Source organism: Gallus gallus, chromosome 7 (genome assembly GCF_016699485.2).
Source record: "Gallus gallus isolate bGalGal1 chromosome 7, bGalGal1.mat.broiler.GRCg7b, whole genome shotgun sequence".
In the NCBI taxonomy this organism is placed as follows: Eukaryota; Metazoa; Chordata; class Aves; order Galliformes; family Phasianidae; genus Gallus; species Gallus gallus.
Window position 1 is genome coordinate 17,377,719 of NC_052538.1, and position 27,823 is coordinate 17,405,541.

The 27,823-nt window shown below is 41.8% G+C and overlaps 1 protein-coding gene across 2 annotated transcripts in view; it reads right to left on the bottom strand.

Moving 5' to 3' along the window:
* ITGA6 (integrin subunit alpha 6) overlaps positions 1-27,823 on the bottom strand; it is a 119,008-nt gene that overhangs the window by 40,944 nt on the left and 50,241 nt on the right. The gene's annotated exons all lie outside the window — the stretch shown is intronic.

Here is a 27,823-nt window from a genome sequence, read left to right on the forward strand (position 1 = left end):
TTTGTTATACATACGCTCCGTTTGAAAACAATATTTTCCCTCCTGCTCTCGCCCCTAACTCGAAAGCAGAGCTGCGAGCGTGCCTTAGCACAGCCCTACACGCAGGAGTCGGGCCCTGCCTTAGGGAAGCGGACACAGGGCTGTAACACCTGACCAGTGCCAACACACAAGGTTCCAGAAAAGAGGGACAATGGAAAAAAAAGAATAAAAGAGCAATTGTGCTCTCACATGCTGGTATTCCAAATCATTGCTGCTGGAATAGTGCTGCTCTCCCCAGGAGTTAATCCATCTTCTCTCTCCGGAGCAATTACTCCAGCCTAACTCCATGTATAGACAAGTCTTTGGCTCGGGACCAAAACACGCTTGATCAAAAGAGCAGAAAACACACCAGAAATGTGCATCTAATGTGTAAACAAAACATGCTGTTCAGTGAGACTCCCCGATAGTTACTGCAAACAGGAACCATCCCGCAGGCTCCTCCTGCCTCGCTCACAGCCTTAATCCCACGTCCCATCACTGTGCAGAAGCACTGGCCCAGGTTTAGCTGCAGGCACACGGGGAAGGTCCCAAACTAATTACAACAAAGCAGGCTTACTGCAATCCCCACATTTCACAGTCATTAGCAAAGATCTGAAAACAAGTCTTTTAAAATGGTGCTGATGTCTGTACCGAGATCTGAGCAGAGTGCCCTTCAGGACCACTTAAGCATGTATGCTTTCAATACCTGTATGGTAGCTACAGTTACTTGTTCGGTAATGCTTGTGCTCAGGAACTTGTGCTGTTAGGAGTCACAAAGTACTGCATCCCGAGCTATGCACCGCCATGCACCACGTGAGCAGTTTGGGCAGGAGCTGCTGGCTGCTCCCTCTCCCCACCCGCACTGCCTGGGCACGTTTCGCTGCTTTGTTACCCACAGACCTCGCTGAGGTAAAAGAGTTCACTTCTCCAGAGGGAGCACATGGTTACGTTAAAGCCTGTCTTCAATGACCACAGCAGAAACAAGAATGGACTGCACACAGACAGCTTGGATGGTCTCTTGTTATTTTGTACTGTTATAATGTTTTCTATGTGAGGAGAGGGTAAAAGAAAGCCTGAAACAAAAAAGTCCATTTCCTTCTTTCACTCTTCCTCCAAAAACCCCGCACTGTGGGTTATAGATAACTCCCACATACCCCAGCAATTCCTCTTCTGCACCACCCACAGGTGAAGGGGCACCAAGGCTAGCTACAGCAGCCAGTTAAGTAGCCCCTCTGCTATGCATAACTTGGCTGCTCTAAGAAAAGCGATGGACAGATCAAAGCAGAGTTTCTTTTTAATCACAAATACTTTGCCATAGCCTAGTCCAAGCTGGCTGCCTATTATTGGCATGCTGGTACTCAGCCAGAAGCGTTCACCTGCTGTGTCCATGTACTGAGCAAGCCTTCGTGCCAGCAATACTTTCCTCCTGCATACAACTGCACAATTAATTACAAAGGATTAAAAAGAAATAAATAAAGATCTGGAAAATAGAAGAGGGGAGATGGAAAAGCTACAGCTTGGCAAGAGGTTTTAGGCTTTCCCTAGTAGGACGGCAAGGAACGATGCTTTGCATTTCTGAACTCTTATCATTTATGTTAGCAAAACACACCATGCACAAAAGAACGTAGAACTTGCGGTGCTCAGCTGTGCAGTCTTAATGCAGCACATCAGATGGTCCTGAAAAGCTGAAATAGGCAAACATCCCCTTCATGTTTCATCATTAAAAAACACTTGATTTTATCACTGATGTCATCCAGATGATGATTGATTCAGGCCAAAAAGGTCAGTTTACTGTGCATGCTCTCACACTACAAAGTTGTTCCAGTTCCAAAAGTGAATCTAGCTGTAAGGGTCATTAGCCTGCACCAACCTACTGGATGGTTCCTGCCAAACACAGCGCACACAGCGCAGAACTGCTCCATCCTCCGCCTTCATACTGAAAGGATGCATCCCAACATCCACAACAAACGGCTGAATGTTTACACAGCCAGGCTGCCGGGTTATTCACACCAGTACATCCTCACAGCCACTACGGGTCTGTGTCAACGAGGAGGTTAGGATGAACAAACAGCAGCGCAGGAGATAAACTGCTCAGTGTCATATAAACAGAAAGTTCCAGCAGTCAAGAAACCAGAGAGCTTGAGTAGTTACACTGACACACTCCTTGTTCTGAATTATAAGAATCAGTTCTAAGTATCACCTGTAACTAAATGAAGGTTGTCTCAATCTCTTTTACCACCTTTTCAGAAAGACTCTAAAAAAAAAAAAACTCTTAAAAAAAGATGAACTTCAGTTCCTGATTAAGGTGTTAGGTTTTTACAACCTGTCTTATTCCGTTCGCAGCCTGAAACAGACCTAATTCTGGGATTGTATACATGTTTGCAAAAGTAAGAACATGGTGCCTCTGCAGATAAATTGTTTAGAATTAGATATATTTCATACTTCAAGTCATTAAGTCAGACTTCCAGCATTTAGTGTCATGTTTTTAACATTATATTTATAGGTAATATAGCGATACATTTTAGCTGAAAGAAAAATTACTGTCCAGATTCAGAAGTTTGGCTGACACTGCAGCCCATGTTACACAGCATGTCTTCAAGCTTTTTACCAGGAGAGAATACTTTTTCCACCCACCGCCGCTGTCAGGTGCCTGCCTTTGGCCATTTCAGAATGACCAGCCCAGGCTGTTTGGAGTGTAAACATCTCTGTAAGCACTATAGGAAGAACCCTCAGAACATAAATAGGCAGGGATCAGGGAATGCTGGTGACAAGTGTGACCTAGACACCGCATTTTGGATTGCTGGGGAAGGAATTAAAGATGTTTCTTCAAAATTACTGGCAACTGAGGCACAAAACCACAGTCACTGTGAACATATTCCTGTATTCCAATTCACTGGTCACACACTGGTGCTATCTTACCTAGCAGTGTAAGGGTAGCCTAAGCTTAGACCTTTTTATACGCAGCATAAGCCCCTTTGAGGAGGAAAGGGGAAGCTTTACAAACAAGGTATTCATAGGACCCTTCCTGGAAAGTCTCCCCAGGAACTTGGGAAGACAACTTAGTCTTCATGGGACATGCTTTAACTCCATCAAGAAACAACAACAAGTCCACTGCTTAGGACAAAGCTCGTGTTCTTCTAAGTTACACGGACTCTGACTAAAGAGCCCACAGCCGTCCCCATAGCACAGCTCCCCACAGCCTTGGCAGCACTTACCTCTAAGAGATGCAATGGGCTGCATGCACAGGGCCCAGCCCTGGACAGTGTCCAGAAAACACGAGACCAAGAATTGTCACCAGAGGAATCTGCTCCAGGTCTCTACGTCTCCTGTTGTACTAACACAGCGGTGCTGAGACCCCTAGCCACTAACGGGTGGAAGCAGCTCCTTGCTGCTGGCCACACTTACTACACCTGCTGCCATCAATGGTCCTGGATCAGACCCAGCTGAGAAGGCAGCCACCTGGGGGACAAGGCCCAGGCAGTTTGCACACAGGTTTCTGTGATTGATAAGAACCATGGAAAACAAATAAATAATCAATTTTTAAAATGCTGAATCTCATCAGTTAGGCATAATAAGAAATCTGTTCCCTTAACAAAAATTGAAGGTTTGGATATCCACAGGCTCTAACCAGTTCTACAGTTGTGGTTATACAGCCACGATTCACATATTCACATGCCCACCAAACTGCCCACCAGTGATGCAGCAGGAGCTGTTCAAGCCGCATTCCAACACAGCTTTCAGACCCCTGGAGGCAAAGCCAGCAAAGGCTGCTTCTCTGGTCAACGTTGGAGCTGGCAGCCTCTACTTTCCTCACTAATAAAAGTATTTTTATTTCATTTTAAATAAAATCTAACAAATGTATTCAACTTTCCTCTTTTGATTACCATCCTGAAGAACAAACTGGACAAGCCAGAGCTAAGAACCGTCATCTTTTTTCTTTCTTTACTTCCTTTGGATCACCACTGTAAAATACTTCTCTAAACAGTTTCTAGTTTGTCTTAATCTTAGTCTTTTAAATCAATACATAACAAATTCCATCTTTGATTGTCTTAAGTCTCACTTGGTAACATGCTCACTAATACAAATTTAAATCACGCAAAGGCTGAAAAGAAAGCCCAAAAATAAAGTCTGTGAATCCTGTCAGGATTTGGGCTACTGACTGAATGACAATCAACTCATTCTGTCTCCCTGCTTTATTTGGGTGTGAGAAGCACTTCTGTGAGCCCAGAACACACTGTAGTTCTCCTGAGCTCCCTGCTGAGCAAAGCACCCTTCTGTTTCTGGAGCTTCACATTATTAAACAGAAACAAAGGATTCTCTAACCTAAGTGCCAATCTACCTGTAGTGTATTCTTTATTACATGCAAAAACTACCAGATACTTTCACTTTCTTTCTCATTTAGTCCAACAAATTAAGAAATTAGAAACAAAAAAAGAAAATCTGTTATCAAAGAAGAATTTTTTAAAATGCCAGTTCTTTATCCAACTACTAAATGCATATATCCAAAGAAAGAACTGAGGATTGTCAGCATATGCAGTAATGTCCAATTAACATCACTGTTTAATATTTAAACAGAAGCTGTTAAGCTTAAGAAGAAAAAATAGTTTTATTCCAAAATAAGACTGTTCACATGGAGTTGGTCAGGACCAATTTCATGTGTGAATAAGCACTACAGATGTACTCATCCAAAAAAAAGTTCCTCTGTAATTCCCATTTTATTCAGTGAAAAAATTGATTGCATGACACGGCCATGACCAGCCAGGCTGAGCAAACAAATTGCAAGTCTAATCAGTTTTGTGAAGGGTTTTATGGAAGTTGCTGTGTTGGTTTCACCAGTGTTGAGTGAATTGTTCGTTTGCTGCAAGCAACTAAAATCGGGGCCAAGGAGGAAGGAAAGGCCATTAAGTGTGACAGTGTAGAAGTTTATGTTGTACTGAAAAGATTTCAAATGCACGGTGTTCAATAAACCTTTGCATATTTCATTTGCTTGCTTTTTTTTTTCTCCCTATTCTTCTAAATTATGGCACAAACGTAATTCCAAATCCCTATGCAATAACTCCTCTGATGCTTATTTTCAGACCATCATTTCCTATGTCAATCTCTCCAGACTCATTTTTCCACAAGAAATTTTTGAGTTTAAAAATCAGTTTTTCAACTTTCCAATGGCAATCTCATTTAAACAAACCAAGATTTCCATGTTAAGAGGAACCATTCTAAAACACACACTGTAGTAACTACACATATTTTCTAACCCTGTAATTACCTGCCCCTGTGCAGGGCAATGGGAGTTCTCTGTCTGTTTGCTTACACACTTCTAACAGCAGCAGTCTCAAAGAGAACACCCAAAATGTAGCATAGCTCACTCCATACACAAAACATACATTTTTTCAGCATAAGATCATATTGACTTCTGTGAATTTCTGGTCACATTCAGCGAAATACATGCATCAGTTGCTATCATCCAACTCTCTCTAAAGTCTATCAGCATCTCCAAGGTCAAGGTCCACTTTTAAGTAATTTTGCGACCTAGCTGGCAGTTAGAGCAAGGCATGATTATTTGACCCTTGACTGCAAATAGATATACACTGACTCATTTTACTGTGGATCTGTTCTTCACATTAATCAAGTAAAAAGCAGTTATTCAGCAGTAATGATGTGCTTTTTGTGCAGAATAAACAACAAAAAAACAAAAAGACCATCTCAAAGCATTTTCATTCCTCCATCATGAGGTATAGCAGTATTATAATCTCCATCTCACAATCTACTTAATGACAAGAGAGTGACATAGTATCACAGACGAAAGCTGCAGCAGAACCCACTACCAGATCCCATTTCTGGATTCTCCTTCCCCTGCCTCATGTAAGAATAAATCTGAAAATCAGCAAGTTCTATTATGCACAGCTATCAGCTGCTGAGCTGAGGTACCATAAGATATACACACTCGACTGGCATTACCCATCATTTGGGTAACATGCTGTACTGGGGGGGGGGGGGGGGCAGGAAGCAACATTATGTTGTAAGCAACCACTATAACGTCCCCTCAAGATGTTCCACCTCCTCATCTTCAGGAATTTTTGCAGTGCTTTATGGGGTTAATGCTGTGCTTATCAATGAGTAAGAATTTGGAACAGAAGGATTTACTTTGACACCACTTTGTTTTCACTTAATATTTGAAGAGCCCAGCTGTTTTGCTCTGTTTCACTCCAAACTGCAGTACATCAGTTTTCAGGCCCTTCACTGTCAGCCCTGCAGCTGATTGACCATTGTTGGAAGAAGTAACTGATCTGTCTGTATTTGGGTAACTACAACCACCAGATCTGCCAGCTGTGCAGCTGCTAGGAAAAAAAAAAAGTGTGCAGATGCATGTTCTGCAGACAATAAATAGCAATCAGCAGATGCTACGAGTACTTGCTGACCAGCTGCACATGGCAGGGCAATCACCATGCAGTGGGATCAGGTTGTGGTACAAGCCTGTGCCTGTCAGCACTGACTGCAAGCCCTTGATCCTGTGTTCCCAAGGCTGTGCGCCAAGTTTATTTCAGCCTCAGGATGCCAACATGACAGCTGCTCTGGGAGGAAAGAATCAGGGTACCAATCTTATGTGGAAAAGTTTGTATCATTCAACAATCTGTTTGATATCAGAAAAGAAGCTATTACTGTAGATAGTCAGTTCACAGGCATGTATAACCACTGAGCTGCATGCAGAACCAGTATGGATAAAGCACAGAAATTAATACTTAAATCAGTTAAGAAATGTAGATGTGTAGGTTACATATTGGCCATACGTAGAAGCCAAAACACTGTGAAATATGAAGATAAAAATAATCTATTGTAGATATGAAAAGCTGACATACATTTGAAATTAGTCCCACCACATTATGTGGTCTTCATGTGAAGTCGCCACATTGCTTAGCAGCAGTTCTGCATCTTCTCCATGACTAGTAGGTGTGTTTCATTTCCACTGTAATAGAAGACATTCGTACTTTACTTCAATTTCAATGGTATCTTGTTCAATTTTATGATATGGAATGCTGTGTATTCATGTTTCAGCACATGCATTCCATTTTGTAACTACTGCTGCAGGCGCATGATCTTCAAGTGATCTGCTACCTTTAACTACCAGGTCCTGCTCCCTATCTCCATGTAGCCTGTTGCTGTTTGAGGTACAAAGGAGAAAAAGTGACAAGCCACAGTCCACTGGGGGAGTTGTTTTAACACACACTTGATTTATGAAGTACTTGAACTCCTTCATCTTTCGTGGAGAACATCACACAAAGCATTGAAATAACTTGGGTACCTAAGAGCAGTCTGACCACAGCAATGTGTAGATATAGATGCCACGGTGAGCGTGCATTCCAGCACGTCAAGCTAGGCCACAAGTTATGTGTTAGGTATTTCCACCCTAGCAGAGACCTGCCCCAGTGCATCCCTCAGAAGCCCTTCCCTATTCCACTGGCCAAAGGTGCTTTTGCGCAAGGAGCACAGGAACACACAGGCAGCTGCAAGTTGCTGGTGTGCCCCAGACAGCACAGGACTGAGACAGCTGCCACAGCCTTTGCCCCATTTCCTGACATTTTACTTTATCCAAAACTTCCTCATCCTTTCTGGAACACCTGAATTCCTTCAGACTGTGTACACCTGAGCATCCCATAGACACACACTGAAATGCTCGTAGCAGGCACTTGCAAGAGACCTATTTTCCAACACTGCAAAAGCCAGGAGTCTAAACATTGTGACTCATAGCTCCAGAGCTCCAAAATGCAGCCAGACTGGGCTATGCCAGTGGTGTTATGGGATTGCTGCTGGAGAGCTGTTTGCAATAATATTATAATGCTATAATAACACTGAGGTAATGGAGCAGAAACTCTTGAAACTGAAAACATTCTGCCAGACCAACATAAGCTAAGAGGTATATCAGCAGGATACAAAACAGTGTGAACACATTCAACAGGAATAAACAACTCTTGTAAGACATCTCTAGTAAGACTAGTAGGACAGCTATAAGACTCTTTTCAAAAGGCGTTTCAGTTCTTCCTAATAATTTCTAATAGAAAAAGAAATATGTTTTCAGTGACATTTTGCTATCAAGCCTCTGTTACTCTGGCATCATAGAACAGACTTCCCATTCTCAGTGCTAAGAGTGTTTTTGCCCTGATTAGCTAGAGGTTAATAACTAGCCAAATCTTCAGCTTTTGTTCTTCCCATTATTATCAACAGCAGCTTTTAGTATCTTGCAAGACAAGTCTCAACAAAGGTGCAGTGTGATTTTCCCTGTGATTAGTAGATCAAGACTGCAATACATGCCCACACACATCCTCCACAATCAATTAGAGAGAGAGAGATGTTTACAACCTTTGTTGCACCATTCTTTCATTATCTCTCATTCTCTTACAATATACTGCCCAGTGTATTATAAGATCATAAGTGAATGAATATTCCTTAGTCATCTTATTCATGATTTTAAAAGTTTTGTCATACGCCATCTCAATCACCCGTTTTCACACAGAAGAATTCTTGTCAGATTAGTTTCTCAAATAGAAATCACTATATGTTCCCAAACACATGGCATTTTCTGTGCTTCAATTATTTCACTCTATCCCTTTCTGAGGCAGAACTGCCAGAACACCACACAGATTTATAGCAGTAGTGTAATTATGCACGCTGTTTAATATGATACTCCATTCATAATTCCTCATTTTCTAATTCCCTTTGTGACTGTTGCTGAATACTGAGATGACAGCAAGCGCACCATAGCAAGACTAAGATCTTGACTCATCTTTGAACCTACAGGTTTACTGTCTGCTTGAAAGAATTGCAAGAAGTACGATGGCCCTTAGCAAGCACCACATTTTTCATGTATTCACCAACACTGATCTTATTGCAAACCCTATCTTGTTGTGACTTTGAAGCCAGCTTAATTTCTGTAATTCTCCTGATCAACCTATTTCAAACCATTCTCAGATTTGAGCACTTTTATACCTCTGCTACCACGATAACATAAATGACAGCTCCATTTCAGGGAGCTTAGCAATTTCATACATGCACTCCTTCCATTCTCTCAAGAACAGCAAATCCAGCTAATATTGTACAAACTTATGATGTACTGGGCAAACCGGATGAACACAAGCACAGGAATCCACATTTTCATGCTCATAATTATGCACTTATGCACTGGTGGTACACAGGCAATTGCCAAACCAGAGCCTACGAGCTGTAAGTTGCTATGTCTTCCTGATCCTCAGTCTCATCAAGTTGTGACCTCAGGAGGAGACACATTATGAACCCAGAAGTCACGTCTGCCCTTCAGAAGGTTGCTAGTGTCTTCTCCCCAGCAACATCATGCCCCGAATTAGCAGCCAGGCTGTATGCCTCCTTAGTATAAATAATGCCAAATGCACCTTTACTTTTGAAGCAAGGTGCTGATGGCAACTGCCTTGCTCTTACAATTTGACTGACACCATCAAAATTATCTTTAAAAGCAGGAACCTTTATCCCATTAATTTCCTTGGTCCCTGTTCATTTTCCAGCAATGACATCACCACAAAGTAACACCAGTTTTTAAATTCTCAATATTATTTCATTGTTCAGTGTTACTGACTTCTCATCTGCTATTTCATGAGCATTTGGACTACTGCTGTGCACTTGTTTCTTCCTTATTCATAAAGCACCTCAAGAAAAGCAGTTCTAAAATACTTTATGAAAAGATACGTGAACCTTTTATGTTAAAAAGCTGCACAACTACAGTAAGCCAACACCTAAGTGCTTCCCTTGTCTCTACATGCCTTCATTAGAGACACATAACCTCAGGTGTTATTTATATGAATGCACATTCATAGCTATAAAATTCTCTGCAGTTCCATGTTATCATACTTAGGAACTGCATAGATGGCTACAGATGCTCCTGGTTGAGCAATAACCTTCCAATAGATCAACTGCTGTCACCACAAAAGAAGAGGGTTCTCATCCAGACTCTATATGAACATGCAGGGCTCTACACCTGCGCTATGTTTAAGACTAGACAAATAATTCATTGCATAAAAAGGCATTTAGCCATCAGCATTTTCAGCCCATTGTTATCTAGACAACACTATTCCTCTAACCACTGATCTACTAATCACAGGATGAGCTAGGACAGAATATAAAGGTACTTCATGTTTATCAGAAAGAGGTTAATTTGGAAATAATTAAACCAACAGTGATTGCACTGTTTTTGAACCAGCAGGTAGATTTCTCTTCTCTCTTCCTTTCCCTCCCCTTCCTCCTGTATAAAGCAGGAACTTAGATGATTTTTGTTATACATCTTTATTTCTTGTCCATTGTTTTCTACTCATCCACATTATTTAGTTATAATAATGAGAGAATAGTTGGGAAGAAAAGCGCACCATTTAGTGAAATCTAAGCCATATTCCTGAAGATGCACATATTCTAACTCTATTAACATGAGTATTTCCAATAATGTTAAAGGAAGTAATCACTGGAATATATTTAGGCATATGAATATGTGGAAAACAGAGGGCCTACTCAGCTGCTAAATATAGGAATTTACTCACTTTGTAATTTAAAACATAATCAGGATGAGATCTGCAGAACCCTCAGCAAGGCCCATGGATGCCTTACAATTAACTTTAGACAACATGTTACAAAACATCCTTTGCAGAGAAATAATTAGACATGTTGAATAACATGCATGCAATCTCAACTCATGCTCAGTGTCCACTGCATCTTCTTAGCAGAATATATAACAATGCAGAAGACATACAGGTGGGCCTCTCCTCCAGAGCAAAATGTCTGAAGTTAGATTAAGGTTTCCTTCACAGGACTGGGAGTCAAAAACCGACCCTTTGACTGAAGCTTTCTAGTCCCTTTAGCTTGCTTCCCAAAGGCATATTTTCTCCCTGGGATCCATCATGAAGCATTACTCTCTTACACCATTGCTAATCCTAACGACTTCTTAAAAACACAAACATACTCATCTAGTCAAAATGTAATTTCAAACTGATTTGAGCTTGTAGAACTCAAGTATGACCCCCTCTATTTGGAAACAACAATAATAAAAATTAAGCTAGTGCTAAGTGATGACAATGTTTTAGTCATACCGGAACAACCCGTCTGATACCTGTATATTTCTGTGACAAAAAGTGGCAGACATCTGCCTGCTCAAGTCTTTCCAGCCCACTTCAGGATTGCACTGGGATGTCAGACCTTAGATGAAGGACCAAGAGCAGTGAACCAGGACCCCAGATACCATGTAATACCCTCCCTCAGCATGGTGATTACCTAGACACTAGAAAGGGAATTGTAGCCAGTGCTCCACCTAAATCCTGTGGTGCAACATTCTCTACAGTATCACACCATAATATGCATTAAACCAAGTCAGTTTCAACTAAGAGCTGCAGTAGGTAGAAGCTTCTGTTTTACGTGCCTGGTAATGCTGGTGGCACCATAGGAGCTACCCTTCTCTGCAGAGGAGACTACAATACACTGAAAAAGACTTTTATTCAGCCCAGATAACACATCCTATCATAAACCACAGGAAGAATTTACTCAGAAGAACAAGCTTCAAGACAAGCAGCCATAGTCTTTTTTCCTGATCTATTTGCAATACTAGAGCTTTGCTAATGGGCATGTTAAAATGCATAGACAGTTTTGCACCTACAGTCTTACTCTTTATGGGAGGACATGTTTTCTTCTGCATATTGCCCAGATTTCCTTATCACTGTTTTGGTAACTCAGCTTTTGAGGCAGTAGTTGCAGATACTTGGCAAGTTTTACCATCTTTATTTACTGTCTAATATTGCTTTCATTTTCTACTTAACCTTAGACAATTTCATATAGAGGAATGAAACTAAAGCCATAGTTTCCAAACGATACATGTATCTTTAGTTCTACAATATTTCTATTATATTATGTTAGCTATTAGGCACTTTCATAATCTTTGAATTTCACATGCAGTGCAGAAAAAAAACCTCATGATTTGTCTGATTTCTGAGCCCCATCATGTGATCCATTAAAAGAATTAACAGAAAGAAAGATTTGTTTCATCATTATGAGCTCACCCCCATCTGACTTAGAGAATACTGGCAAGTTTTGAATGAAAGTATGTGGAGAATGTGCAGTACTCTTATGAAGGATATGGAATTTCAGTGATCTAATTTAAAAACCTCACTAAATGAAACCAAGAGAACAGCACCCCTGAAGGCTTCACTGAAGTGCAATGTGAAAAAGGAGAGCTGTACAGTTTAACAAGAAAAGAAGTCCATTATGGTACAATTTTCAACCCACTTTCCCTGTAATTCTCAGTTTAAGTGAGAAGTTGCTATGCTACAGTATTGTTTGAGAACATACCTATTCTGTGCTAGAAAAGCAAGGGAAAGTAAACTGAAATTATTCACTGGAATGTGTCACAGCCTTCAGATCTCAATAACATGCAAGGAGATACTCATGATCACAAACCCATTGGAACTGACAAAAAATTTGGCTAGAAGCATCCAACGAAGATCATCTCCAGCAAAGAAGTGGGAGTTGGTTTCTAGCTATCTCAAACAGCAGCATGAAAAGGCTTTTAAAAGTTGTCCTTGCACATATTGCAAAAGCTTGGAATACTTGTTTCTATTTCGTTCTGCATTTTAGCCCTAGGAATATCAGAGTAGTAGTCCCAGATTCCTTGGTCACCACTGAAGGGTTTTTCTCAGGAATCCTTAGATATTTGCTGGGTCAACAAATTGTTTAAATTACACATCTTTTTTCATCCTCCAGAAAGTAATTTTAATGCACCAGAGTTGACTTAAATAAGTCTAAGAATAAATAAGATTGAAGACTCTGAAAATTAAAAACAAGATAAAACTCACCAACCCCCACCAGTTCATGAAAAACACACAGCCAGCCTCAGATCTCTGCATAAATATGCTTGAAAAAGGAACACTCCCCCAGGCTTGGCTAAAAAAACCCATGAAATAAATTAAAGTGGGACAGATGAGAAACAACATCGTGACACTTACTGGCACCCTGAAGAAGGCAGAAGACAACGTGCAGCCACTCCTTTCCCATGCTCCTCCAGTCAGAGTGGGCTTACAGCCATCACCCCTACTCACAGTCAGTGGGAGGTTCCCACACTGCTCTTTTTCACAGCAAATTGAGAAGACAGCAGGGCTGCCAGGTGTTTTCACCTCACTTAGACCAAGCCATGCCCTGTCTCTCATGAGAAGCCTCCTTCACATCCTGCACACAAACACTCCTTACTAAAGGTAACCTCCAGCTCTTGTTTTTCCTTCTTTCACTCTGGTAATTGGTGTTTTTTCCCCTCACCTATGCCTCTGGGGGTGATGGAGTCAGGCCAGGGACCCTCCTGCAGCCACCCAAGAACTTGCCATGGATAGGCCAGACCTGGGGACTGAGTAGGGACTGCTCTGCATGGCTACAGGTACAGGAGTCCCCAAGTAGCACCCACGTTCTCCTCAGCCCTCACCTTGGCACTGTTAGCACATATCAACAGCATGTTGCTGGACTCACCCAGCCTGTGCCTTTGGGTCAGGGCACCCAGTACATGCGTCTCCCTCCAAACAGAGAGCAGCACACAGGAAAACCACAGTGCCAATATTCTGCTCCTGTCGCAGCATGAGATGTGAGGGGGGGCACCCCCAGGTCTGTCAGCAGTGCAGCTGTTCTCCACAAACCTTGTAAGGTACAGAGGACAGGAACCAGTCCAGAGGGCAACTTCATGGTCTGCAAAGTCACCATGGGAGTGGGGGCTATGGGTACGGGGACCAGTTCAGACAAGACCAGACCCAGCAGCCTAGAGGCCAAAGAAATCAAAGCCAATTAAGACAGGCTGTTTCTCAATTCCTACCTTCACACTGCTGGGGGCCCTGCCTGTAGGTAAGGGGCAAGGGCAGTCTTAAACACAGAAACAGCTGCTCCTTACCCCCCAGATACAGCAGCCGGGCAGCGAGAAGGAACCCGCTGCTCTGGTCAAGATCCCACAGCTGCTGCGCTGACAGGTGGGAAAGGCACGCAGGGCTGCGCAGCACCAGCTGGCCATTAATTAGTACATACAGGAGTGAAACCCAATGCTCCCGCCTAGGCTTCTCTCAAAGCCCAAACAGCCTTCGAAGGGAGTCTGTCTCCGGCTGCCCACCCAGCCCCCAGTGGCAGCACAGGAGCTCTCAATCTAGGCATACAGTTCCTTTTGGTTTAGCAGCTAGGTCGTATAGCCACAGCAAGGTGCAGAGTTAGGCAGCCTGAGAATTTAATGAAGTGAATTTTGTTGCTACTCAAGCATTCATGTAATGCAAAAAGGGAGTTATCCAGTAGTACCATACCCACTAAAACACCTCTCACATTTTTTTTGCACCTGTCTGTCCACCAAACCAACTGAATAAATATGGCTTCATACCCAGTACTGGCTGACCCCCTTCTGAGTTTCAGGCAGAGTACCTGACCTGTTGACTTACAAAGCACAAGACAGCAGACCTCCTCTCTGAGTTTACCCAGACCACCTCTGAAGTGTCAGCATGGATTTGCATAGACACAGCAGTCCAGCTGCAAGAACCTGCATATCAGAGAAGTGCTAAACATGCAGCTAATGCATGGGACCTTGTAAACCAAGGGACTGTATCATTTGATACAAGAGAAACTCTTTAAAACTATTAGAAAGAGAACACTGAGCCTTTGTAATTGTTTCACAGTTTAGGGAGTTTGGAGTTGCCTCGTTTCCTTTCAAGTGCTCAAAAACTATAGATGGGAAGCAGTTGTTTCCTGCATACCAAAACGCTTCGTCATTCACTCAAGAAAACTGCCTGAAACAGTTGTCAACATTTGTTTTCCCCTCCTCCCCAAATAAAGATGCAAAAAAGTCAGCCTTCTCCATCCTTTCATCCACCTTTGATACTGACAAATTCACTTTTGGCAGCCAGCACTCCCCTGCTCTGCAGAAAGGGACATGTCTCGAATCATGTTCTAGCTGTAAAGTCACTCCCTCCTCCCTCCTCCCTCCACGGCATTAGCAGGATATTTATGGGGCCCTTCCGCAAGCTGAATAGCCTCTGAGGAGTGGCTTAGACTACAAGGACAGAAATACCACTGGCAGGAAACTTACGTTGCAGGAATGGTGTGGTGGGATGTCCAACATGACATCCAGAGGCAACGAGCCAGAGGCATTTGAGACCAGAGAAGCGTCTCAGCTTCTTTCTTCTCAGATACCACTGATCTCCAAGAGCGGTGCCTTAGCAGATACACCTGCTTTTTGCAGAAATCAAGAATATGATGGAAACATCTGCCAAAGTTTTCCTGCACTCCCAAGGGCATCTCACACACAACCTATCCCCACAGAGGGAGAGGCAGCCACTCCCCACAGCAACCTTATCTTACCACATCTTTACTTTCTCCTCTCTACTAGATTTAACTGCTAATTCTGGGCCTGTTTGTCCATCTACACGCCTTTGCATCATGAGCAAAGCAGATACAGCCCTTGGAGCAGCAGAGAAAAACCCTGAAGAAAATGCAGCAGAAATTCAGTGGAAAAACCAAAGCAGCCACAGCACTTACTGGTACCACAGCACACCACAAAGCCCCTAGTCACCGCTTTCCTACGGGCCTAATACCTCACTTCAAGTACTCTGCTTTTTTATTCCTCTGCTCTCTCTACAGCCCCAATACATGCAACACTCATCCAGTTGCACCCATCCCTCATACTAAGAATTTTTTTTAAAGTAAAATTTTAAGATACTGGAGCTGCAGCATCTGAAATCACGCAGCCACTTGGCCATGCAAGCATAGAGAAAAACCTTGGCAGAACTTGGATTCTAGCACACAGCTTTACTAGTGCAGAATGTATAACTTGTATAAATTGATATTTTCCAACAGCTACTGGGAACTGCTGGCAGGCATTCTGGGACAAGGACAAAGGTGCTCGGGTGACTTCAGCACATTGATAGTGACCCCGCAGCAGTGTGGATGCTCACACGTGAATGAACATTCAATTACTCACTCTGTGGCAAGCAGCAGTAAAAGCAAAGACTATAGCCATGCAGGCCTACGCAACTTCCATTTCATAATGCACCATTAAACCCCCATCAAATGACAGCTTTGTCCCAGGGGCTGGGGCTGAGCCCTGTCTCATTTCACAAAGCCTGTGGGGACCCAGCTCAGCTGCTCCTCAGGCCCCTTAACTGGTGGCCTGGGGGCATCAGTGCCTGCCCCAGGCAGGACCCGAAGCAGTGAGGTATCGACAAAGCAGTCCTACCCCACTCCCTGTACATAGATCCTGCCGACCTGGTGGACCAGACACAGGGACTGTAGCTCTGCAACCTTAGAACTGAATAAATAAGATCTGAAATATACGTTTTATGATTATTTAAAGCTAAGCCCTATGTTGTGTTATTGAGTCACAGAGATGTGAAAAGTGTAGCCATGTAATGGAACAAAAACTATTCCCAGTACTCCTTCCACAATCCATGAAGTTGTATTTGAAAAATCACCTCTAGGAGACTCACGGTTAAACATACCATCAGCAACAGCTCCGTTTCCTTTTACGGATAGGTTCTTAGGACAAAAGGTATCTTTCAAGGATCCTTAAGTGTCTAAATAGGCACATAAACTCTTGGGAGATTTTCTTCAGCAGGGGAACAGGGAAAGCACTCAGTTACTCTCTAGTAAGCTAAGTTTAAAATCAAAGCTAGAGGCTCAAACGCACAGGCACTTCATGAAATGTGCTACGTACCTGTTTGCACCTTTAGAATCTGCATATACTGACGATACATTATCTCTACAGCGTTACTATACTACACATGTGGCCTAGATTTTTAAAAACAAGAACAAAAAAGGGGTTTTCCCCCTCCCCCCCAGCTTGAAGCAAGATTGTTTTCTTAGAGATGAGACAGTACTTTGGCAACTATCATTACTAAAGGAAAACAAACAAACAACAACAAAAACCTTTAGCCGTGAAGTTAAATGTGAGCTTCTCAAGTTTTGCTGGGCTTCTGACTGGGACCATCTCCACATATGCAATGTCATATGGAAAAAGAAACAAGTATAAAAGGAACACGGGAGTCATACATACGACAGTTGAAATAGAATCAGCAGCTTTTTTTTTTTCCCCTCCAGTTTCATCATTAAAAAGAAACAAAAAAAAAAATAGGCAACTTCAGCAATACATTGTGTATTTGGTGATGCATCTCACAGCTTTGCAGATACTCTTACTAATAATACCGTCACAGTGGTTGTAGAACAAATCTGCGACTAAACAGATAAAAACTGTACATTCCTGCGAAGGACCCAGCAGCAAGCATTTAGGGAATGGATTCCTTGGAACTGAGCATTCATAATCCAGTGCCTACTGTGCATTCATTCCTTTCAATGGCTATGGTAATTAGGCTGTCTCACGTTATTGTGACCCACAAACTGTCTATGGGGACACTCCAGGGGAGCTTTGGGTCCTAAATCTACTAATTTCACATTTAGAAAGACCCAAGCATTACAACAATGCCGAATTGATATGCAGAACATTCAGATAATTTTAAACACTTGAATCATTGTCCCCAAATGTAAAAAGATCAGGGCTTCCTTCAAATGCACATTGTGCAAATTCACTGGGTGTGTCACATTACACTGAAGGGATGTTTGCTGAAATGCAACTGGGCCATGGAAGTGGTAGCTGATTAAGTGGAAAATAAGGAGCCTTGAGCACAATGACCTTTACAAACCATGCACAAAATTTAAGCTGAGATTTACAGAATGCTTTTCCCTGCTGATAGAGAATAGTGCCGTAGAAGAGACAAGTTAGTTTCTTGGATAAATAACCTTGCTATACAGCTTCAGTCAGTTATCTAGCTTCTGACTTTAGCAATATAGCACCCTTTGATCCAATCCTAATAAACACTCCAAACAGCTACAGTGCAGTGATACAGTCATGTGAAATAGTTCCTTGGTGCATTAGTAGTTGCAGTTCTGGATGATAGTCTCACTCCATCCAATATGTTATAGCCAAATGGTAATCTTACGGAAACTCTGTAAACAAGCTTCCATTTCAGGGCAGAGCACCAGCCCAGATCAAACAAATAAAACCCACAGTCTAATTGTGCATGAGAAATGTTTTAGAGGCTTCTGACCATCTCCTTTGCTCAGCTCTAACTGAAGTGCCATTTCTTAAAGAGAGCACAATTCAGGCAAACGTTCCTGAGGAGTCTGAGGACACTCGCAGACAAGCTCGGGAGAAGTCTGCAGCGGCTGTACTTGAAGCCATCGGTCACCCCGCCTTCACAGCCCTCCATCGGCAGCTCATGTTAGCACAGCAGCCTGAGGACTGGAGGAGCAAGGCAGGAAGGAGTACGTGCTCCCCCCTTTGCCCTGCCAGAGAATGGAAAGGAGGAGGAGGGCAGGCACCTACAGAGAGATGTCAAACTGTCGTAGCAAGATTTACCAGATCTTCCAGAACCCTTATTAATGCAGTAATTTCATTTTGGGGGAGAGTAAAAACAACAACAACAACAACCTAAATCACTGCCACAGGGAATGCTTAAATTGCATCCTATGGGTTAGATTAAATATAAACTATGTACAGGTTCTCTACTGAGAATTCTGAATGTATTTATCTTTTTAATTGAATCTATCCATATAAAATGATCCTCTTAAGTAGATTAGAAATCTGATGTACTGGGCCCCCATGTGGTTTACCTTTAATATTTGTGCACTCAATTACTACTTTTGAAAAGCAGGAATTAGTCGCTGAAACATTAATGCTATATTTATTCAGGATTTAGGCCTATTTTAAGATTAAGCCTGACTTAATTGTACCAAACTGAAAGTCAGCCTACTGAAACTCATTACCATACATCTGCCTGAAATTTGCACTCACCAATCTGTGAAGAAAAGAAATACTTCTTGCTTCTGCTGGAACAAAATTAGAGGATGTGTAAGGAGCCTCAGAAGCCTTTTTATCCAAATAGCCCAGTATTTAATTTTTTTAATAGAAGTTCAAACATGAAAGCTGCTCTAACAAAAGAGAAGTATGACAGAGGCAAAAGTCTTACTGGCATCTCACTACATGGAAAGAATAGTAAGGAGCTACTGCACACTGTATGATCTAGGAGCTCACAGGAGGTGAATGGTTCATCATTCCTAAGCTTTTTCCTTGCAGGAGACTCACCAACATCTTGACTAGGCCCACAGAACGAAGAGCTGCACTGCTCTTGATCAAAGCAGAGCTTCAGAGATCAGAAACTGCCTGTCCCCAAGGCAGAGAACAGTATTCTCCTTAACCACACAGTGCAGTCCATGGCTTCTTGTCATTCCTTCCCAACTGCACTGCTCTGCTGAGCTTCCAGAGGACAGAAGGAAACTTAAGACTAATGGAAATATAGTCAGATATTCTATTACTACCACCATTTCTGCATTAATGTCTTAAACATCAAGTTACACGTACATACTTCCAAATATTTCTTATCGGTGTTCTTTGTTTGACCATTAGCTAAGTAAGCAGACATATCAGCATGCACGCTTACAGTATTTCCAAACTACCTCTTTCTCACATTGCAAGTCTTAGATTCTTATCATGGTTTCTGGAAAAGCCTTCCTAAGCATCATGTTGAAGTTCCTGTAGAAATCCCAGCCTTGACCTTGCTCAAAGTGAACGGTACTGCAGGAGTTCAGCAGCTCATGTGGTTCTAACTCTGGAGCTCTGTAGATTAAATTACTTGTCTAATGAAACTGAAGTGTTACCTTCATTTCTCAAAAGAGATTAAAAAACAGAGGCAGCAGTTACAAGGACAGGAAAAGGTAATTCCTGAGAAAACATTTGCATTTGTCTGTCAGTAAAATACTGCTGGTAGATCTGTACTATATTTGTACTTGAAAAGAAAACTGTACCTCATAATGTTTACTAAAAGTCTGGTTGCACCTCCTATGCATAATGACCCTTAGTAGTAAAATCAGTATAACACTAATTAGAGCAGCGATTTAATGACAATCACTGTAGGTTTCAATGCAAGACAATACATGCTTCCATAAAAAAAGATGAAGGCCTTAGACCCTAATAGGAATAGATTCATAAGTAGGTAGCTATACACACTTCAGACTTCTCTATCAAGTAGGGCAACCAGGTTCAAGCCTTACTTGTGATAAGCATAAAACATAATGTATTAACTTTAATCAGCTGAAAAACACCACACACCAAGCTTCTAATTTAGAATGACTTTAACGTGTATTTTTCTGAGGAATTACGTGCTACACTTGCAGTTAAGTTCTGTAAAAGGAACAAGTAGGCAAACTTCCCTTTACAACACACAGACACCACTAACAGAGTACCTTAAAGTAACCAGAGGGATGTCCCATAATAAACAATGCCAAGGAACTCCTCAGTTTCATTACATAAATATGGCAGCTTTTCACAAAATGTTTATAATGTAGTTCAAAAATGCAAACATTTCATCTATTATTTGGTTAAAAAAAAAAGTGAATCTATTTTGAGTTGTTAATTTTTACCTTGCACAGAACAGATCTGGACAGAGAGTCCAGGTACTTAGTTATAAGGTTGTTGCTATCAGGAAAGAAACATTCTAAAAATGCAGAGGCCTCAAAAGTTCTGTTTCTATTTTGAAATAGTTAGTCTGTCTGAAATTCTAGCCAGATGCTGAAGTACAGCTGAAAAACCTTGCCTTTAGGATTTATCTTATACGTAAAATAAATGTTTATTGTGGAGTAGTTCTGTAAGGTATACATGAGTCATTTTTAACCACAGTGTTTCCCAGATAAACACAACTGCTATGTTTATAGTGAAAATTAATTTAGTTACGTAGACAGTTCACTCAACTTAGCTCATGAAACATCTGACAGAATGGGAGAGGTATTTGACAAGCCCTAACTAGAACTCACTCTCTAATTTTTCAGGTACAATCTGCCTGCGAAAGAAAAAAGCAAGAATATATTCAGAAAGAAACCTACTTGGAAACAAAATCCCCCTGAATTTGGAAGGCCTAGAGAGGGAAGCAGGCTGGAAAAAAACACAACAAAAACAAAAAAAAACCCACGCAACTGTTTGCTCCAATGATCCAACCAGCATGCAGCCAAGCCCCAGCTACAGTCACACTTGTTTTCATGTAAAGCACAAATTCTGTCTGACTAAACAGAGGGTCAAATCACACAAGTGTTCACTTCCAGGTGTTTCTCATATTGCCATTACCTAATTACTCATTCACCTCATTCAGTGATGCTGTCAGAGTTAGAGCCAAGCACCCTTATTTCTCCAACTTCTTCAAAAGCTGACCCTATCTCTGAGCACAAGGGCAGCATCACAGCTCTGTGAGAGACACACCTTGTGCAGAAGCATTTGCCAGCTGAGCTTCTATGCACTCAAAAGGACGCTGTGCAAAAACCAGGAAGAGAAACAAATTTGAATGTTTTCCTATAGTTGTAAAGCTTTAACAAGTATCTGGATTTCTAAGGAGAACTTTGAAGCAGAAGTAGGTAGGTAACATGTCAAGACAAAGAATGGCATTACCGCTAATGACCTTGACTGTCTTTTACTGCTTAGTAAGCTAATTATATAAAAAAAAAAACAGCAGGGGAAATTAGAAAGCACGTTGATGTTTCTATTACTTCCAAATAGAGACAGCAGCCAGCACGAAGCAGGAAAGTCCCTTCAGGCTACAGGCACCCAAAATGCTATTGTATATAACAACAAAAGCCAAACAAATGCTCTAAGTCTATTTTGTGTTTTCGTTGGTTTTCTTTTTTTTTTTTTTAAATAGCCAAAGGCTATCCACACTAGGCTATGCCACGATACATTATATATATGCTCTGTAAAACAGAAACCTACCCTTCATGTCAGGCACTAAAAGAACATTATACCTAAATGCACAATCACAGAAACAGAATCACAGAACCACCTGGGCTGGAAGGGACCTCAAGGATCACGAATCTCAAACCCCCCCGCCACAGGTAGGGCCACCAACCTCCACATTTAATACTAGACCAGGCTGCCCAGGGCCCCATCCAACATGGCCTTGAGCACTTTCAAGGACAAGGAATCCACAGCCTCTCTGGGCAGCCTGTTTCAGCACCAGTGAAATGAAGAGAAAGAACAGAAGCCATCTCCTGGAGCCCAACAAGTTTCATAGCCGTGGCACAGGTAATAAAATTTCTACAACACACAGTCTTTTGGATGAGTGTTCAAGAAACCCTCTGGAAACAGGACTGCTGAATGTGTGTCACCAAGCTGACATGCAGCAGTCACAGCTCCAGCAATTCCTACATGCTGATGACACGTGCTGTTAGGATAGCCACGTCCTGCCACATGCAGTGGCCTGACCAGAGATCCTTGTGCATTCCAGGCTCTGCCTGCCTGCTACAGTTAATGCAATATCAGGGCCAATAATTTAATTACACAAGGACTGGGAAATTAAGAGAGTAGCAGCCCCATTCTCATGTTTAGTGCTTACCTCACAGGCATAAAGTCAGCATCAAGGAGCGTATGCTCACAAGAAGATTCACTGCTGCAAACCCAAGTAATGTGTCTGAGCAGAGCACTAACACAGCAGCATCCTGTGCTGAACACACTAACTGCTAGGTATGTAAAACGCAATAGAAGCATCTCAGTTTCGTGACACAAGCGTAGAAGCACATGTCAGTGCTTCATCTGCTATGAGCTGGCTCCAGCTGCAGTGTCTCACAGGACCACCACCCACTGACCTGAACTTCCCTCATGTGTTGCTGCCCATGCCCAGGTCTGCAGGGCTCCTCCATGCCCTCCAGTGAACTCACTGCAGCCTGCCTGGGTAGCAAGCTGGGCACATTTTTTCTACTACAAAAACTCGTCCAAGTTTGCCAAAACTGGTGACCTATATTGAAGAATAGAAAGTGGCCTTTACTATTGGAAGGCATTTTATTCTAATAAATACAACCCCTGCATAGTGCCACATACAAAGCAGTTGGTATGTCATAAAGACAATGGTGACCAGCAAATGGAGCAGGGATGATACAGAAGGGAATACCTTGATATTACATTTATGGTGCTAGTGAAAGAACGCTTTATTAAAGTGGTTCCCCCACCCCCAAGAATCTTTCTCTGTGGAAACACTGCTGCACAGCTGCTTTGCGAAATGCTGCTTTCCTGCCAGCCCCCAGCCCCCACCCCCAGTCCCTTCCCAGCTCACCAGGGCTTTTATGTAGCGTTGCAAATCAAGGATTAGTAGTTTCAACTTTTCACTACATCCAAACAGCTTAAGTCTCTTCTCATTGCCCTTAACAACACTCAACCCCTCCTTCTCCATGCCTCCCCCCCCCCCAGCCCCGCAGAAGTAATCAAGAAGTTTGGCTTAATACCAGAACAGTGAAAATGAACATTAGTTTTAAATTCTGCTCAAGTAGTCCTGCATCTCTGAACGGAACGAGTATTTTCTACACTTTAACCTCTAGACATAGCAACACAGGAGAATGCGCATTAAACACTAGGAAACAAAGCTCTGAAGCAGTTGCTTTTCTCTTAGATCACAGAATATGTCACTGTTAAATCATTCTGTTTGTATCTCAGCTTTTGTCTCTTTAAAACAGGAATAAGGCATGTTAAAACGTCTGAGAATACTTTAAAACTTTAAAAATTTGGAAGAGGGTTTGAGTATACTGGGTCTGCATAGCAACCGTCATTTTTTACAGAGTGCAGACTGGACATCTTGGGATAAAATATTGACTGAGTAATCACATTTAAGACAATGGCTTATATATGTGCGTTAGAGTATTTTCAAGGAAAGTGTCACGTTTTTAAACTACATGTGCCACAACTATATTTAATAAAAAGCCTTCACAAGTCTTTCAGTGCCATGAGTCTTTGTAATAAAAGCATTTGGTTTTGTATTAGACTATAATGGCTCTGCAAGAGCTGTCAGGATATATCACATCAAAAATCCATGCACTAAGAGAGAAGTGACTGTCCAAAGAGGGTTCACTACTTCACAGGCATTAAAATCTATTTCTTTGAAGACAGCACACATTTGTGCACTTGAGTTCTGGGGCTTATCTTGATCATACTGCACATACTGCAGCATTGCCTTTCTAAGAGGCTTTTGTTGTGACATTTCAGCAGCAGTCCCATAAACAACACAGGTAAGCATTTAGGAACAGTTAGATGAGAGGTTCAGTACCAGGAGCCCTGCCAAGTCCCAGAGCTTCTGTGACATCCAGCTCTTCAGGGCATTACTCTAAGCACATCCATGTCTAACTGAGTGTTTTGCGTACAGCCTAATTGAGCAGCATGTTGATAGCAAAGTCATGCACTGTCCTGGGTTCAGAAGAACTGTTAACTAACAACAGGGTCCTCCTCCACGAGGTTGCCTGAGATACCAGTAAGTGACATTTCTTAAGTGTTCACTGACCCGTGCAGTTCCTGGAGACGAAGACGCATGCAAAGGTGCTTGTGCCCCAGGAACCAGCATAGCTTTGTAAATGTTCTTTCTGAACACTTATCATGAACTATATTTCTCCATTGTTTTACAATACCTCATCCATTTCTGCGCAGCCCTGATTGAATTAAAAATAAAAGAGATACGTCCCTTATCATGCTTTCTCCTATACACCAAGAAACAGGATCTCGAGTTCAACAAAAGGCTGTCTTGATGAATAATTAAACTACCTTTTACTTACAGCAACTGAAAAAAGCCTAGATGACTGTTTCTCAAAAGAGCAATTCAACTTCTGTTAAAAAAAAAAAAAGGCTCAACAATGTTCTGGTGGGAGAATACATTACAAGTAGAAGAAAAAAAGCTCAAAGGAAAACAGTCCACTCAACAGTTAGAGAAAGATCCTTATTCTGCCCTCCGAAACTAGATGAGAATTATTAGATAATAACATGCTGTATGTGGAACTGTGATCCCTTTAATTGCATCAAAAGGGAAGACAGTCAACACAGATTCAAAATATTTCAAAGCAAATTATACTATCAGTAAACTACAACAATTTGCCACTGCCACATATATGCAGCTTGAAGTTAGAAACCTGAAAGTAATTAGCTCCAAAAAAAACCCAAAAAGTTAATTGAATGAGACAACTAAATGAGGATCTCTTTACTAAAAAGCAGTGTCCTGAATTAGCTGAAGCACAAATAGCAAAAGATATGGCTAGTTTTACATGGAGTACAAAACTACTGAAGTCTGCCTTAACCAGTAAAAGATGGATGGATTTCTGGGGAAGAAGTGCAAAGGAGAAAAACATCTATTGATTTGAAATTTAAAAAACAAAAAATCCTGTTGTGTGAGGATACTGATTTTCTGTTGTTCTGTAAGTTAGTACTTGCATTGGCAGGAATTCCCACCTACACAGGCCATTTTTCACACTGACATTAAACCAAGACCAAGGCTTTCTTGCAAGATGCATTGCTGTGAGAAACAAGAAGAGTTTCAGTTCAGTCTGTGACAGGCACACCAGTCTGTAATACCACAAAATGGGAAGAGACATAATTGAGTGCTGGTCACTCCCTGGGGATATTCTTAAACAAGGGGTAACAACTTAATCCCTTTGAAAGTCAAGCAAGACTTTAAATAATCGTGACCTTTGTTTGCTGTAACTAGTAGCTGCTTGTATTTAGGCAAAAAAAAAAAAAAACCACTCCTGATTATTTTTATATGAAAGTCTGTGTTACAGCACTCTAACAGCATACTCTGGGTATACTTTATGTACATTCACAATGTCACAATCTTGAAACAGTGCCCAACCAGAAGAGCCAAGCTCATAAGTATGTTTTGTTGCTGTTGTTTTAAAACCAGAGGAATACATTTGATCAAACTAAAACCTATTTTCTCCTCAATTAGATTCCAGCTACACCACTTCTGGTCAGCTCTCATTTCTTCACGCGTTAACAATCTCTTTCTTTTCAGCTAGATATGGTTTCCCTTTCTCAGTTACCAGCCTATCCAACCTGAGTGTACTATGTATGTCAACACTTTGGCAGCACTGCTGCTGTGCATTTGTGCTCTTTCACAACACTTTCACAGAGCTTGTTTTAAAGCTACCAGGCCTTTTTGTGTATAACACCTACTTCTCTGATACACTGAAGTGACACTTTCAAAAGAACTTGAGTTCAAATTTCATTTCAAAGATATACGTCATTGCTGATCACTTTATCAAGTGCTGTTTGGTTTAAAACCTTTAGGCGTTTTAAACGAGGTCACTTACCACTCACATTTACTGAGAACAGGAGTAACTTGTACATCCTGCTATTTATCTCAAGGTTATACTGAATTTTAGCAAGCAAGGTGTCTGGCCCATGTTTAGCTGGCTATTCTTTCCCATTGTGGTACTGAAAGCTTATAACAGCATTAGTGGATCAGGACAAAGAGGACAAACATAGCAGAAATATTCAATTGTCATAGTCCATTAGCTGATCAAATCTAGAAAATTATTTGCCCCTCTCCACTCATCCCCTATTCCTACAATTAGAGTACCCAATTCCTGCGAGTACCCAATTAGGTAGAGTAGGAAAGGGAACTGTAAGAAAAATGTTACTACCTTTCCCCCTAGCTTGGTTTTCAGCTTCAGCTTTGAAAAACGTGAGCTCTTTGAATGAGATTTCATGTGACAAGACATGGGGAAAATGCAACTCTAGAGAGAAACTCAAAGTTTATTTAGCCTGCCAAGACAAGTGGCTGGTAAAGTAATTTAGGGGTACACTCCTATGGGAGATGAAAGCCGATAATCAGCAAAGTAGAAAGATGACTCAGCTGAGCAATGAGTCATCTAAGAAGGAAAGAAGAATGCCAAAGCACAGATAATGTTCTTTATCAGAAATGTTTGCCACTGAGTTTTTTCCTTGTTTGAAAACTATTATTTTGCTGAACATGAATTCGCAGCTTCACTGCTAAGCAATTCAGCCCTCTGATCCCAACTATCCCTGATGTACCTGTTACCACACCAAGTTATATACACTGAATGTACGTGACCTCAGCCTCCCCACTCTGCACTGGCAGCCCACGAGCTTCCCCAGGCACTGCTCCATCACTCCTCCTGCAAGTGCTTCTGTTCACTTCCTGTGAGAGGTCAGAAAGGTGAGCTCAGACCACACTACCTTTACCAGCTGTTTAAAAACACTTATTTCCTTACCAGTACTCGACATCTAACATACAGCATGCAGGAGTAGTGGGTGTGCATAGGTGCATGACACACAGAGGTTCTACTACAGGCTTGAGCCTACCTGAATTTGTTTATATGGGTGTACTGCAAAAATCATCTGTCACTTGATATAAATCACCCATTGGTAAATCTACTGACACCCAGGGCCAGTGAAGTTGTCTGGTGTGAATTCCAGGTGAGAGATAGCCAAGCAGTGTCCCGATGAAGTATCTCAGCCATTTAATAAGCATGCTAGGCACTTAGCTCTCACACTGAGAGTCTCATATGCTAACTTAGAGGTAGCCTAATCAAGAAAGTAAACTTCATGGATTTGTGTCATGACTCACACACCCATGAGAGAAAAAGAGAAAGAACCCAAGTCATAGGAGCAAACTGATCTTAGTACTGAGAAAGCTCAAGAGTGCTGAAGAGAGAAATACAGAATGGCATGAGTGATTTTGTCCAGTACAGTTTCTTGTAATAACTGTAGAGAACACATTTTTGCAAGTGCCTCAGGCTGCATGCTAAGCACTTCAGCTAACACATGTCCCCAGAGGGCATTCAGTAAGGCAGAGCTTCTGTGAGAGGAAGAGTGCAAGGTTTCACAGAACACTGATGGCAGAGCTGGAGGGGAAGGCATCGAATGATACTGTAACCTGCAGCTAGACCATCACTCCTGTAAGTGGTGATAGAGGGGAGCAGGATTCAGAAAGCTCCC